The sequence below is a fragment of the Hipposideros armiger genome, unplaced genomic scaffold (assembly GCF_001890085.2).
Source record: "Hipposideros armiger isolate ML-2016 unplaced genomic scaffold, ASM189008v1 scaffold_1045, whole genome shotgun sequence".
In the NCBI taxonomy this organism is placed as follows: domain Eukaryota; kingdom Metazoa; phylum Chordata; class Mammalia; order Chiroptera; family Hipposideridae; genus Hipposideros; species Hipposideros armiger.
This window is the reverse complement of record NW_017732395.1, coordinates 352,503-364,949: the sequence shown is the minus strand read 5'-3', so window position 1 is coordinate 364,949 and position 12,447 is coordinate 352,503. Positions and strand designations below refer to the sequence as shown.

The 12,447-nt window shown below is 48.2% G+C and overlaps 1 protein-coding gene across 1 annotated transcript in view; it reads right to left on the bottom strand.

Annotated features, from left to right (window-relative positions):
- SLC1A6 (solute carrier family 1 member 6) overlaps positions 1–12,447 on the bottom strand; it is a 92,764-nt gene that overhangs the window by 74,778 nt on the left and 5,539 nt on the right. The gene's annotated exons all lie outside the window — the stretch shown is intronic.

Sequence of the window (12,447 nt, the reverse complement as noted above, 5' to 3'; positions counted from 1 at the left end):
ATTATCCATTGAGGCTAATTCCCCTCATATGTAAAAACCTCCTAGAAATTAATAAGAAAAGGATCAATATCTGGAAAGCAAAACGGGCAAACTGGAGGGGTGGGAGACCAAGTTGGAGGAAGATGTTTCATTATTTCACAGCATGACTCTTTTCTTAACCAAAATCAGTATAACACATTTAAACGTTAATTTTTTTTAAGACATCAGAAAGCAAATAGAGGAGAAGGTAAAAAATAGAAGGATTCCAGGAGATAGAGAGGCTTTCTGGGGAAAGAGAAATAAGTCATGACATGGACACCCCAACAAAAAGAACAAGGCCCACCGAAATCGGTGGGCAAAAGTGGAAGAGAATCCCTCACTCCCACCCGAAGTGGGCTTGGTAGGGATAACAATAGGCTGCTGAAGACTGAGCCCTTCATGTAGCTGACAGGAAGGCAATTTTAACAAGTCCGTGGTTCAAAACCCTAGTGCCAAGCACAGCACCTGACCTATAGCAGGTGACCCAGAAGTGTTTCATAAGTTCATTCATTTGACCTACATTTATTGGTTGTTTATCACTTTCCAGGAGCTTTCATTGGTGAACCCAATGAAATGAACAGTACAAGTTCCCTTTCCTCATGGATTTTCCATTATGATGGAATGAATAAAAGGTCATCTCCAACTCAGGCATCTGAATGCCCTTGGACCTTCAGACTACCCTGCCTGGGAAGTGCCACAGACTCAGTCTGAGCTGGGAGGGGACACTAGGGATAGTGTCCTAGTGAGAGTAACCCCCCAGTGACTTCTCCATCTCTTCACACACCCCATCATCCCAAAGAGCCCATACACTGGAGAATACAAGGGTAGAAGTAAAATAATTAGCATCTTCCTTCTTAACAAGGAGCCATGGGATTGGAGTCCCCAAGTGACCTCAAACAGTAAATATACTGCTGTGTCCCTGGCCCCTGCTCACCTGTCCCAACCTGGGGGGGGGCAGGTGATTTTCCCCCATAGACGTCAGATTCGCCCCAGTCATCACAGCTGAGTGACCTCCTCATGTCCTTCCTGGAGGCTTAGCTCTGACCTCAGGATCCTCTGGCAGCCAGTGGACAAGGAGCCTTGTGATTGAGACCAACCTCTTGGTGACACCATCTTGGTAAGTCAGTTAGGGGTGGAGAAGGGAAGTTAACTGGATGGGGTGGTAAAGAGGACTCCTTTTCCTTCCTAAATACCCAGAGAGAGGGAGAAGTGACTGAGGCCAATACAATACCTGCTGAGTGGACAACGGCACAGAGGGCAGAGGAGGAAAAGCATTTAGGGTCTGTGGTGGGGGGACACCTGCACAGATGAGAGAGACACTGAAAACCAGCTTTCTCCTATGCGGTGGTTCCCCAAGTGTGGTCCCCAGGCCAGCAGCAGCACCCCCTGGGAACTTCCAAGAAGTCTGATTCTCAAGCGCTTCGGCGGACACTGTGAGGCATGGGCCCAGCTACCTGTGTTTTAACCAGCCCTCAAGGTGACACTGACACATGCCCAAGATTGAGAACCACTGCTCTCCTGTTAAAAGGATTTCACATCAGCATCCAGGGACTGTTGGAAATGTGTGGGCCAGGAAGGGACTCAGAGTAGTACAGGCAGCCCAGAGAAACCTGACAAAAACCTCAAACCCAAGTCCGAAAGTCCTTGAAAAGTAATGTAAGGCTTTCCTGGAGATCTCTTGAAGTTACCAAGGAAGAGAGTACGCCGCTAACCTTCTTGAAAGCCCATTTTCAACACTTCTTCCACCTTCAAGGGTCCAGCTCCTCATCCAGGTGTTTGCATCTCTCCCTCATTCTCACAACACCTGAGTACGATGAATGCATTGATGGCGGGTCCGTATCTACTTTCTCAGCTATACACACAGGCTACTATTATACTATCTATGTTCCAGCTCATTCCACTCGTGTGGCATGAGAATTGAGGGGTCCTTGCCAAAAAATCTGGGTGCAAAATCCTTTCAGATTTTTACAGTTTGACTCCCAAATTGTTTCCAATGATTTTGCTTACATCTAATTTGACAGCAATTGTTTTTTTAGTGATGCCTTTTTAGCAAGTCTTTCCAAAGCATTCAATTTGGATTTTATAAAACCACGTTTCCCTCTGCCCCGCTCCCTCCCTCTCGCCCTCTATACTACTTGGTCATCATGAGCCCCCGTATCTGTGGGCTGTTGGTCTGGGAGCCGTGGCTGATTACCAACTTCCAGTCGCTCGTGCACACCTGCCTCATGGCTCAACGGACCTTCTGCACAGGCTCTGAAATCCCCCACTTCTTCTGCGACCTTATGCCCCTGCTCGGACATGCACACCCATGAGCTGGTAATCTTGGCTTTCGGCATTCCCGTGGGCATCAACCCATTCTCATGCACCCTCCTCTCTTACGTCTGCATCTTCCGGGCAGTGTTCAAGATCCTTGCTATTTGGGGCAAGTGGGAAGGCCTGTCCACTTGTGGCTCTCACCTCACTGTGGTTCACTATTCCATGGCACCATATTGGCCATGGACTTGCAGCCCGCACCTCCAGCCTCCTCCCAGAAGGACAAGGCGGCTGCCCTATGTGCGGGTGGTCACCCCCATGCTGAACCCCTTTATCTACAGCCTAAGGAACAAGGACACGAGGGTGGCCCTGAAGAAGCTCCTCAGCAGAACAGCCCCCTCTCAGTCCTAGGAAAGAACTGCTATCAAGTGCCTACTGTGCACAGGACCACAGTTGGGTGTCGGAGACACCGAGATGCAAGCCATCCCTGCCCTTGAGGCATTCAGAGTCCAGCAGGGAATAGAGACATGTAAGTAAATCATTACAACATGACAAATATGCCACAAAGAGATGGATGAAAAGCTATGGGAACCCAAAGGGAGAGGCGTGTATTTTCCCCATGAAAATCAGAGTAGCAGGGAGGACTTCCAAGTAGTCTTAAATTAGCTCTCTCTGGGGTATCAGCCTTATAGAACTGCTATGTGAATAATACTAGTCAAATGAGAGATCGGCTACCCTCATTTTAATATTGATCATTTTAATATTGATAAAGACAATGCACATTACCTAGTTATATCACCATGTTGCCTAAGTGACTTGGGGAAGGACTTTGGTAGCATCTCATGAGACTAGCTCTCTTGCTATTAGCTTCAACAGCCACTAGCTTCAGTCTCACTGGGGGCCTTGTGGCCATAACGTTGGGTGGGGATCACCGTCATCAACAGGACTCCCTTGCCTTCCATGCCCCCCCCACATTGGACCATTGGAAACGATGACACTTGGCTCATGGGGACTGTGATTCAGTGGGCTGACCCTAGACCCTAGCTTTTTCATAAGCTCCCCAGGTGGCTGAGTCAGGGAGTCCACAGACCACGGTTTGAGGACACAGCTCCGGACTAGCTCCAGACTCCATGTGTTTCCTATAATGTCCATCACCTGACTCCAAACCCAATAAGATTCTACAGGCACAATTGGCAACAAGCAGATAGGGTGGCCTGGAATTCACGGAGAGTTCGTGTTAGGGATTGAATCGTGTCCTCCAAAAAAGCTACGTCAAAGCCTAACCCCCAGGTCTTCAGACTGTGACCTTATCTGGAAATAGGGTCTTTACTTAAATGTACTTAAAAGTACTTTTAAAAAAAAAAGTGATCAAGTTGAAATGAGGTCACTAGGGTAGGTCCTGATCCCGTATGACTGGTGTCCTTATAAGAAGGGAGAATTTGGGCCGGCTGAGTGGCTCAGTTGGTTAAGAGCTCGCTCAAGAGTACGACCTCTGAGCAACAGGGTTGCCAGTTCGATTCCCAGCCTGAGCTGAGCTGCCGCTGAGCTGCCAACAGGTGGCAGGATGGCTCAGCTTAAAAAAAAAAAAAAAAAGAAGGGAGAATTTGGACACAGACACATAGCCAGGGAGAATGCCATGTGAAGGTGATAGCAGAGATCAGGGTGATGCTTCTACAAGCCAAGGAATGGCAGTGATTGCCATCAAACCACCAGAAGGAGGGGCATGTGTCTCAGAGACTCCAGAAGGAACCAACCACCCTTTGATCTCGAACTTTTGGCCTCCAGGACTACAAGAGAATAAATTTCTGTTGTGTAAGCCACCCAGTTTGTTATGCAGCCCCAGCAAACACATACAGTTAGTTTAGTAAACGCTGGCATTGTTCAATAATCATGACCAAATACACCTTCTCAAGTCCATGACCTGCAGAGTCTTCTGATTGAGGAAGTCTGGGCTGCAACTGGAGAAAAAGATGAAGGATTTAAATTCGTGGATTCATTTTCTGGGTCTCAGTGTGATGGCAATAATGACACCAACAGCTGAGATTTCTTATGTACCCGGCACAGGGCTAAGCCCTTTATATGCATTATGAAATTATTAAATTTTCAACAACAACCCTATAAGGTAAGTAAAATTACTCCTTGTTTTACAGATGAGGAAACTGAGCCTTGAAAAGAGAAGTTGCTAATGAGTGGTAGCCAAGGTTCATACACAGGACCCATCTCGGAGCCCCAGGTCTTAACGACACACGATATTGTCAAGAATTCAGTGCCTAGACCAGGGGGCTGCAAACTAAAGCCTGTGAGCCAAATCCAGCCCTCAGCCTGTTTTTATACAGCCTGCAATGTAGGAATGGTTTCTATACTTTTAAATACTTGGGGGAAATTAAAAGAAGATTATCCCATAACAGGTTAAAATTATATAAAATGTTATCGTCCATAAATAAAGTTTTACGGGAACATGTTCATTCATTTATGTATCATCTCGACTGATTTCAAGCCACAGGACAGAGTTGAATAGTCTCGACAGAGACCCTATGGCATGCAAAGTCTAAAATGTTTACTATCTGGCCCTTTACTGAGTTTGTTGATCCATTTTCTATAGAAAAAGTAAAGCCTGATACTCATGTAGGTCCATGAATCAGAAACATCAACATTATGGGAAGTTTGCTAGAAATGACGGCTCAGACGCCATTCCAGGCCACTGAATCCTAGTTTTAACAACAACCCAGGGGATTATATAGGCCTTCAAGTTTGAGGTTCACAGGGATAGATGGGCGATGAGAGCGTGGGAAGGCTGCAGAGATTTGGGACCCGAATAGATCTTCAGTTCAGAGATAGGGGAAAACCAGAACTGGGGCGTTTTTCCAGCCCCTGCCATGGACATGGTCCTGGAGAGGACGGTCATGCCAAATGCTTTGAAAGAATTGCAACTACAGTTCAAGGAAATGGCCGCCAGGTGGCGATAGTGCCACTTCACAAATTGGATCTGAAGTCTTTTTCAGAAACTTTTATCCTGGCTGTGAACTGGCCCAGTTCCACCCACCTCAGGTGTAATCAATCGGTCCCTGGACGGGAACAGCATGTGCGAAGTTCCCATGTTGGGACGGAGCCTGGGTTTTTCAGAGAAACGGCCCACAATGAGAGGGGAGAGAGGTGTGCTGAGGACTGTGGGGGGCAGCAGGGGGCAGCCCTCACCGCTGGGATTGGTCCACAGGCAGAAGAAACCATGATAAGGGCTAATTTAATTTAAGCAAGGGCATGGGGGGCACCTGTGCTTCAGAATAAACCTACTGATGAGCCATTCCATGGATTAGGGGGCAGCAAACTTTATGCAAATGTTCAGAGAATAAATATCAGCTTTATGGGTCATACAGTCTCTGCCCCAATGACACAGCTCTGCTGTTAAGAGTGGAAGCTGTCACTGTCTATACATTGTCTATGTATAGATGCTACATCAAAGAATGGGTGTGGCTGAGCACCCATGAGACTAGACACTGAAATTTGAATTTCATATCATTTTGCATGTCACGAAATACAGTATTTTTTTAACGGTTGCATTGAAAAATGTATTGAAGTCATCTCAATGATTCAGAAAGATCCCCAACTAATATCTACCTTCCATGTGCTCCTCTCTCCCAAATTGTTGATAAAATATAGCATGTAACTTTTTTTAAGAAAGTAAAAAATATTGCAGAAATGGTTTTTCTAAAGATGATGCCACAAGACCTTTACATATTCTGCTCCCTCTTCTCCACTCCGTCCCAGAGTTAATGCCTCCTTAGCTTTGAGATTTCAGTGCAAACCCCACTACCTCAGGGAAGCCTCTCCTCACCCCCTCCCTGCTCCAGCTACAACAGGTACCCTACTACACTCATTATCCCCTCATTCTCATCACATCAGTGATTTCATGTCCATTTGTGTGATTCTTGGATGAATGTCTATTTCACCCACTTGACTGTAAGCTCAGAGCTGGTGACTGAGACTGTTCTCTTGTTTATCTTCCCCAACTCCCTACCCCCACACTTAGTAAAACAGCCACTCGAGATATATTCGTTGGGCCGGCCGAGTGGCACGTTGGTTAAGAACTGGCTTGGGGCACCAGAGGACCCCAGTTCAGATCCCACATATGAGGGCCAGTGACGCTGCCCTCTACAGCTAAGATGCTGAACAACAGCTCAACTGGAGCTGGATTGCCGTGAGTCGCTGGCGACAGCGTAGGCTGCAGCCCCTGTGGCAGTGGGTTGCCATGGCTACCATGTGTAGCCAGCAGCCAGCGTGAGCAGCCCTCAAGCCGCTGTGAGAGGCCTTCCAGAAGCCGTGACTGATCTGCCTCGCCTGGGAAGAGCACAATGATGGTGCCAACTTGGGCCAGTGAAGCAACGTCCTCCACAACTAGACTGAAGAACAAAACGACAGCAACTTGTCTGTTCCCCTTCCCCCAATTCCCCAATAAAAATCTTTAAAAAAAAAAAAGAGTAAAAGTTCTTTAAAAAAAAAAGACATATTTGTTGAGTGAATGAATTAATGAAGAGATGAATGAATGAATGAATGAATGAATGAATGAGGAGGCAGTGTGATGGCCAAATGAGGTAACTGAGGTAGGCTGGGTTGGCATAGAGATATCTAAGAGTCAAGGTTAAGTTGCTGTGCTATGTGATGTAACTCCCCCACCACTCCCCCTACCTTCGGTAAAGCCTGTCGCACACCAGGAGCCTTGGTGAAATCAAGGACAGGAACAGGAACAGTGAGCTCACAGTAGAACTATTTAATTCAGCAATAACAGGAGACCATGAAAAAATAATCATCTAGAAAGTCTCCAAAATCTCAGCGAGGGTGTCAGAAGGGTTGTGAGCCAACTTATCTAGATTTGAAGAAGCAGAGTAACCCTGGCCAGTGTTAGAATACAATAACACTTCTTTCTCACTTTATGGGATTTTATTGGGTAATTCAAAGAAATTTTGTAGATTCAGACACTGAGGTTCAGGGAGGGAAAGTGACTGTCCCAAGTCCACAAGCTGGATTGGGGGGGATTCTAATCTAGCCTAGTGTGACCCCAAAGCCTGATCCCTCCTCTCGCCATCATGATGCTGGATGGCCTCACAGGTGGGTGACTTGCCCAAGGTCATGCTACAGCTTGGAACAGCTCAAGTCCTGTTCCATGACAGGCTCTGGGGTACAAAAGGTGGATCAGCTGGTGGGAGTACCAGAAAGCCTTTTCCAGCAAGGCATGGGGAAGGAAGGATTCAGTAAGGCTTGAGCCCAAGGTCCTGGAAGGGGAGCTCCTACTCCCAAATATATATATTTGCAAGGGATTTGGAGAGTCACTTCCATCTCTATGAACCTGTGTAGTGGGAGGTCCCCAAGACTACCATCAGGTTTAACAATTCACTAGAAGGACACACAGAACTCAGCAGAGTTGTTATACTCATGGTTTATTACAGAGAAAGGATACAGATTAAAATTAACAAAGGTAGGGCCAGCCAAATGGCTCAGTTGGTTAAGAGCAAGAGCTCTGAGCAACAGGGTCGCCGGTTCAATTCCCACAGGAGCCAGTGAGCTGCACCTGAGCTGAGCTGCCAATAGCTGGCAGGGTGGCTCAGTTAGTGAGAGCACATGCTTCTAACAAGGTTGCCAGTTCAACTCCTGCACGGGATGGTGGGCTACACCCACCTGCAACTAAGATTGAACACGGCATCTTGAGCTGAGTGGCCGCGAGCTGCCCACAGGCGACCGGATGACGACTGGACTTGGAGCTGAGCTAGCTGCGCCCTCCACAACTAAGACTGAAGGACAACAACTTGACTGTTCTCCTTCCCCAATTCCCCAATAAAATATTTAAATAATAATAATAATTAACAAAGGTAAATGGGGCAGGGTCTAGGAGATCCCAGGCACAAGCTTCCAGTCATCCCCTCCCTGTGGAGTAGTGTGGACAGAGCTTAATTCCCCCAGCAATGATGTGACAACACACATGGTGTACCGCCAACCAGGGAAGCTCACTTGACTCTTCGTGTCCAGGGTTCTCATTGGGGGTTGGCCACTGTATTAGTTTCCTATGGCAGCCATAACAAAACTCTATAGACTGGGTGGCTTAAACAACAGTAAACAACATTAATTAATATCCTCACAATTCTAGAGGCTGGAAGTTTGAGATTAAGGTGTCAGCAGAGTTGGTTCCTTCAGAGGCCTCTCTCCTTGTCTTGCAGATGGCCGTCTTCTCCCTGTGTCTTCATACCATCTTCCCTCTGCACACACACACCTGTGTCCTAATCTCTTTTTATAAGGACATTAGTTACATTGGATTCAGGTCCACCTTAAACACCTCATTTTGATTTAATCACCTGTTTGAAGACCTTATCTCCAAATGCAGTCACATTCTGAGGTCCTGGGAGGTTAGGACTTCAACATAGGAATTTGGGGGAGGGGACACAATTCAGCCCATAACAGCCACGTAGACATGCCTGACCACCCCTGTGGCTCACCTCAGTTACTCAGTCTCTGACCCCTCCAGAGGTCAAACTGATACAGTGTTCTTCAAGGCCCCCACTGTAAGTCACTCTGTTAGCATAACTCTCTGGCATGGCCCCCAGGTATACAAAAAGAGTCCAAGGGCTTAGAAGCTCTCTCCCATGAACCAGTCAAAGACCAGACCTTTCTCTGAATTGTTCAGGAGAGCCCAGAGCCCCAGGATTGGGGAGGGCGGAGGGAGGAGCTAAGGCATGACCTGGGGTACCTGCCCGCCCCGGGCTATTGGTTTCCACCTGACCAGCCACCCCTCTTCAGGCTGCTTCCCCTTCCTCTGGGACAGCCAGGATCTATGAAGCACTGGTGGCCACACAAGCACCCCCAGGCCCTCAAGCTTGGCACCAGGGCAGCTCTTGGCATGGCTGCAGGTGGCAGGTTGCTGAATGTGTCCTGGAGCCTGTGCAGGAGCCTTGCCAGCAGGAGAGCCTAGCAAGCCTGCAGCTGATAAAAGGCAGGCACTGCCAGGGTGGCTGGGAGCCAAGCTGCACCTCAGCTTCAGCTCTATAGCTGCCTGGCTGGGTTTTCCAAGGGCCACTGGGAGGCTCTAGCCAAGATATGCTGCCCCGCTGACTGCCACCCAAGTGACGCCATGCCCCACCTCAGGAAGCTGCCTCGTGGTGATCCAACCACCCTCTCTCCCTCCAGGTCCTCAGTGCTGCCCTGGTGGACATCTCTGGGCAGCCACCTCTTCCCTGGTTCCTCTGAGGACTGACTCCTGACCAGGGAGGTCTGCATAGGCTGCAACACTCGCCTCCTCACCCTGGAAGATGCCAGGTGCAGGCAAGGCTCAGGTGCAGGAACAACTGGGAATGACAACAGGGGGTGGAAAAGGTGGGGGGCTGCTCCCCATAACTTCTCCACCTTCCATTCTCCAGGAACTAAGGACCCTGGGGGGTGGCGGACAGGGAACTTAGCCCACAGACACCTGCCCCACCCCCATCATCCCCACCCCCACAGCTAAGGCCTAGAGAGAATGTCTGTATTTGGGTCCTCCAGAAGATGATCTAAGTTAAAGATTAAAGTGCAAGTAGTTTATTTGGGAAATGGCCCAGAAAATGCTGGAAGGGAGGTGGAGACGTGAGACAGGGAAGAATTGCACTGATAAGTTTCCACTGTGTGCAGCTGGAGCTCAACCCCATAGGGACTTCTAGGGGTCAGTGTGGAACCTCAGTCATTCCACACAAGGGGGGAGGGAGCTGGAGTACTTATCCAGCAAATCCCATTGTCTGTCACAAAGGTGCAGAGCTCTGTTCAAACCTGACCAGCTCCCTCTACCTGCATTTCTTCTTTCAACAAATCCCCGTATATACTGGAGGTTAGTTTACCCACCAGGCACCATAAGCACAGCACATCTGGCCTGCAGCTAGTGAGAATATTTGAGGAAAAGAAAACACACACATGTGCACGCATGCACCTGTGAACTCCACAATCCAAACAGCAACTACCAAAATCCAAACGAATAACAGTACAAATGTCACAAAGTGTGAAATTTAGCATTCATAACCATTTCAGTATGTATAATTTGTGGAACATTTGTTCTCATTTATCAAGTATTTCTGATTGCTGAGAAAGAATCATAACCAATTACGGATTATATAAGCTACATGTAGTCAAATAAATGCAACAGAAAAAGTACAGAAACCCTGCCAAAAGGTTTACCAAAAAATAATAAATGTGGCATATGACTGCTTTGTAATCATTTAATGTTATATGAGTGGGACCATGGGCTGCTCTCAGCTCCATGTCAGCCTCTGGCTCCTCTGATGTTCTGAGGTACCCCAATGGGACCTTAGTTCTGCACCCCTGCCTTGGACTTGTGCAGAGATGTTATCTTGACCCTCAACCTCTATCCTCGCTCTCAGCACCTCCTTAAAGGCATCTGGGCAGAGATCTCTCTGCCCACCCCTCTCCCCTCTCCAGCCTGACTCCTCTCAAACACACACATATCCAAAGAAAAATGAACAGAGTCTATGAGATCTGTGGGACACTACCAAACATACCAACATATGCATAATGGGAGTCCCAGAAAGAGAGAAGAGAAAGGGACAGAAAGAACAGTTGAAGAAATAATGGCCAAAAAACTTCCCAACATTGATGAAAGACATGAATCTACACATCCAAGAAGCTCAAGGAACTCCAAGTAGGATAAACACAGAGATCTACATTGACACATTATAAGCAAACACACCTCCTCTGTCCAGGCTTCTTGGCCACGCCATCCTGTCTAGGACTCCATCACCTGGCACCTGATCTCCTACCTGAACATTCAGCAGTGAACAAGACATTGAAGCATCTGGTGGAGCCCCAGTCTAGACAAGGAAGCAGATAAACTAGAACAAACTACTGGAGCTATTAAGTTCGAGCTGTGGCAAGTCTTCAAAAAAATAAAATACAGTGATGTAATCATGACTGGGTGAAGGGCCTCCCAAGGAGGTGCCACTGGAACTAAAGGATGAGAAAAAGGCAGCTTTAGAAGAACCAGGGCTTCTGAGGCAGAGGGAACTACATGTGCAAAGGGCGTAGGGTAGGAACAGCTTGATGTGAAGGAGGAACAAAGAGGAGGCTGAGATAAGGGTACGACAAAGGGCATGAAACCAGAAGTCTTGTTAGAACTGAATTTTATTTGTCAATCTGGATTTTATTCTAGGTAGGGTGAGCAGTCATGAGAAGACTGTTCAGCAGGAGTGTGCCATGATCTGATTTCAGCTCTTCAAGTCCACTCTGGGTGCTGCATAGAGAATGGAATGTAGAGGTGATGTGGGTTAAATTTTCTAAGATGGCCACAATAATATGTCTCATCCCATATCCTCTTGCACAAGGTCACTTTGACACACCGCCCACTGAGAGAGATGGGATTTACGTCCTCTCCCTTTGAATCTGGTGCCAGAAGTAACATAGTGTGATGCCCGAGGGTGGGTCAGCAAAGGTATGCAGCTTCAGCCTTGTTCATTTTTGGATCCATATAAGACTACCTGCTGGGAGGGGAGGCCTGTGTAGGTGCTCCAGTGCACTGCCCCTGCGGAGGCCCCAGCCCACAGCTGGCATCAATTGCAAAGCCTGTGAGAGAACATGCCTCCAGATGATTTGGGCCCCCCCATCTGTTGAGTCACGCCAACTGAGGAGCAGAGACGATGGATGTCAGCTCTGCCCTGCCCAAACTCCTCACCCACATCTGTGAGCATCATACAATAGCTGTTTTACACCACTGAGTTTTGGGATGGTTTCTTAAACAGCAGTAGTAACTGGAATTCGGGAGCGGGGAGAATTGGGTGGAGGAGGGAGGCACTGGAGTGGCATCAGGTAGACTACAGAAGAGGGGGTGCCATCGAAAGGAGTAATGCCAGGGCTTGCATCAGGTTAGAGAAGTACATGAGGGAGCGAAGGGGTAGGTGCAGGATGCGTTTTGGAGGTAAAGCCAAGAGAACTTGCGATCACTAAGGAAGGGGGTAAAGAGGGAAGGGACCCAGGCTGCGCCTCCATATAGGAGCTCGAGCCCAGGAAGGCAGCCCAGAACACCCCCGCTTTCCCTCCCCTCCCGGCCCGGGGCGACTACATCTCCCAGAATCGCTCGCTCCGGCCGCGGGAAGGGGAAAAAAAAAGTTTGGGCCAAGCATTCCCGGAATGCGCTTCCTGGTGGCGCGGGGCGCGGGG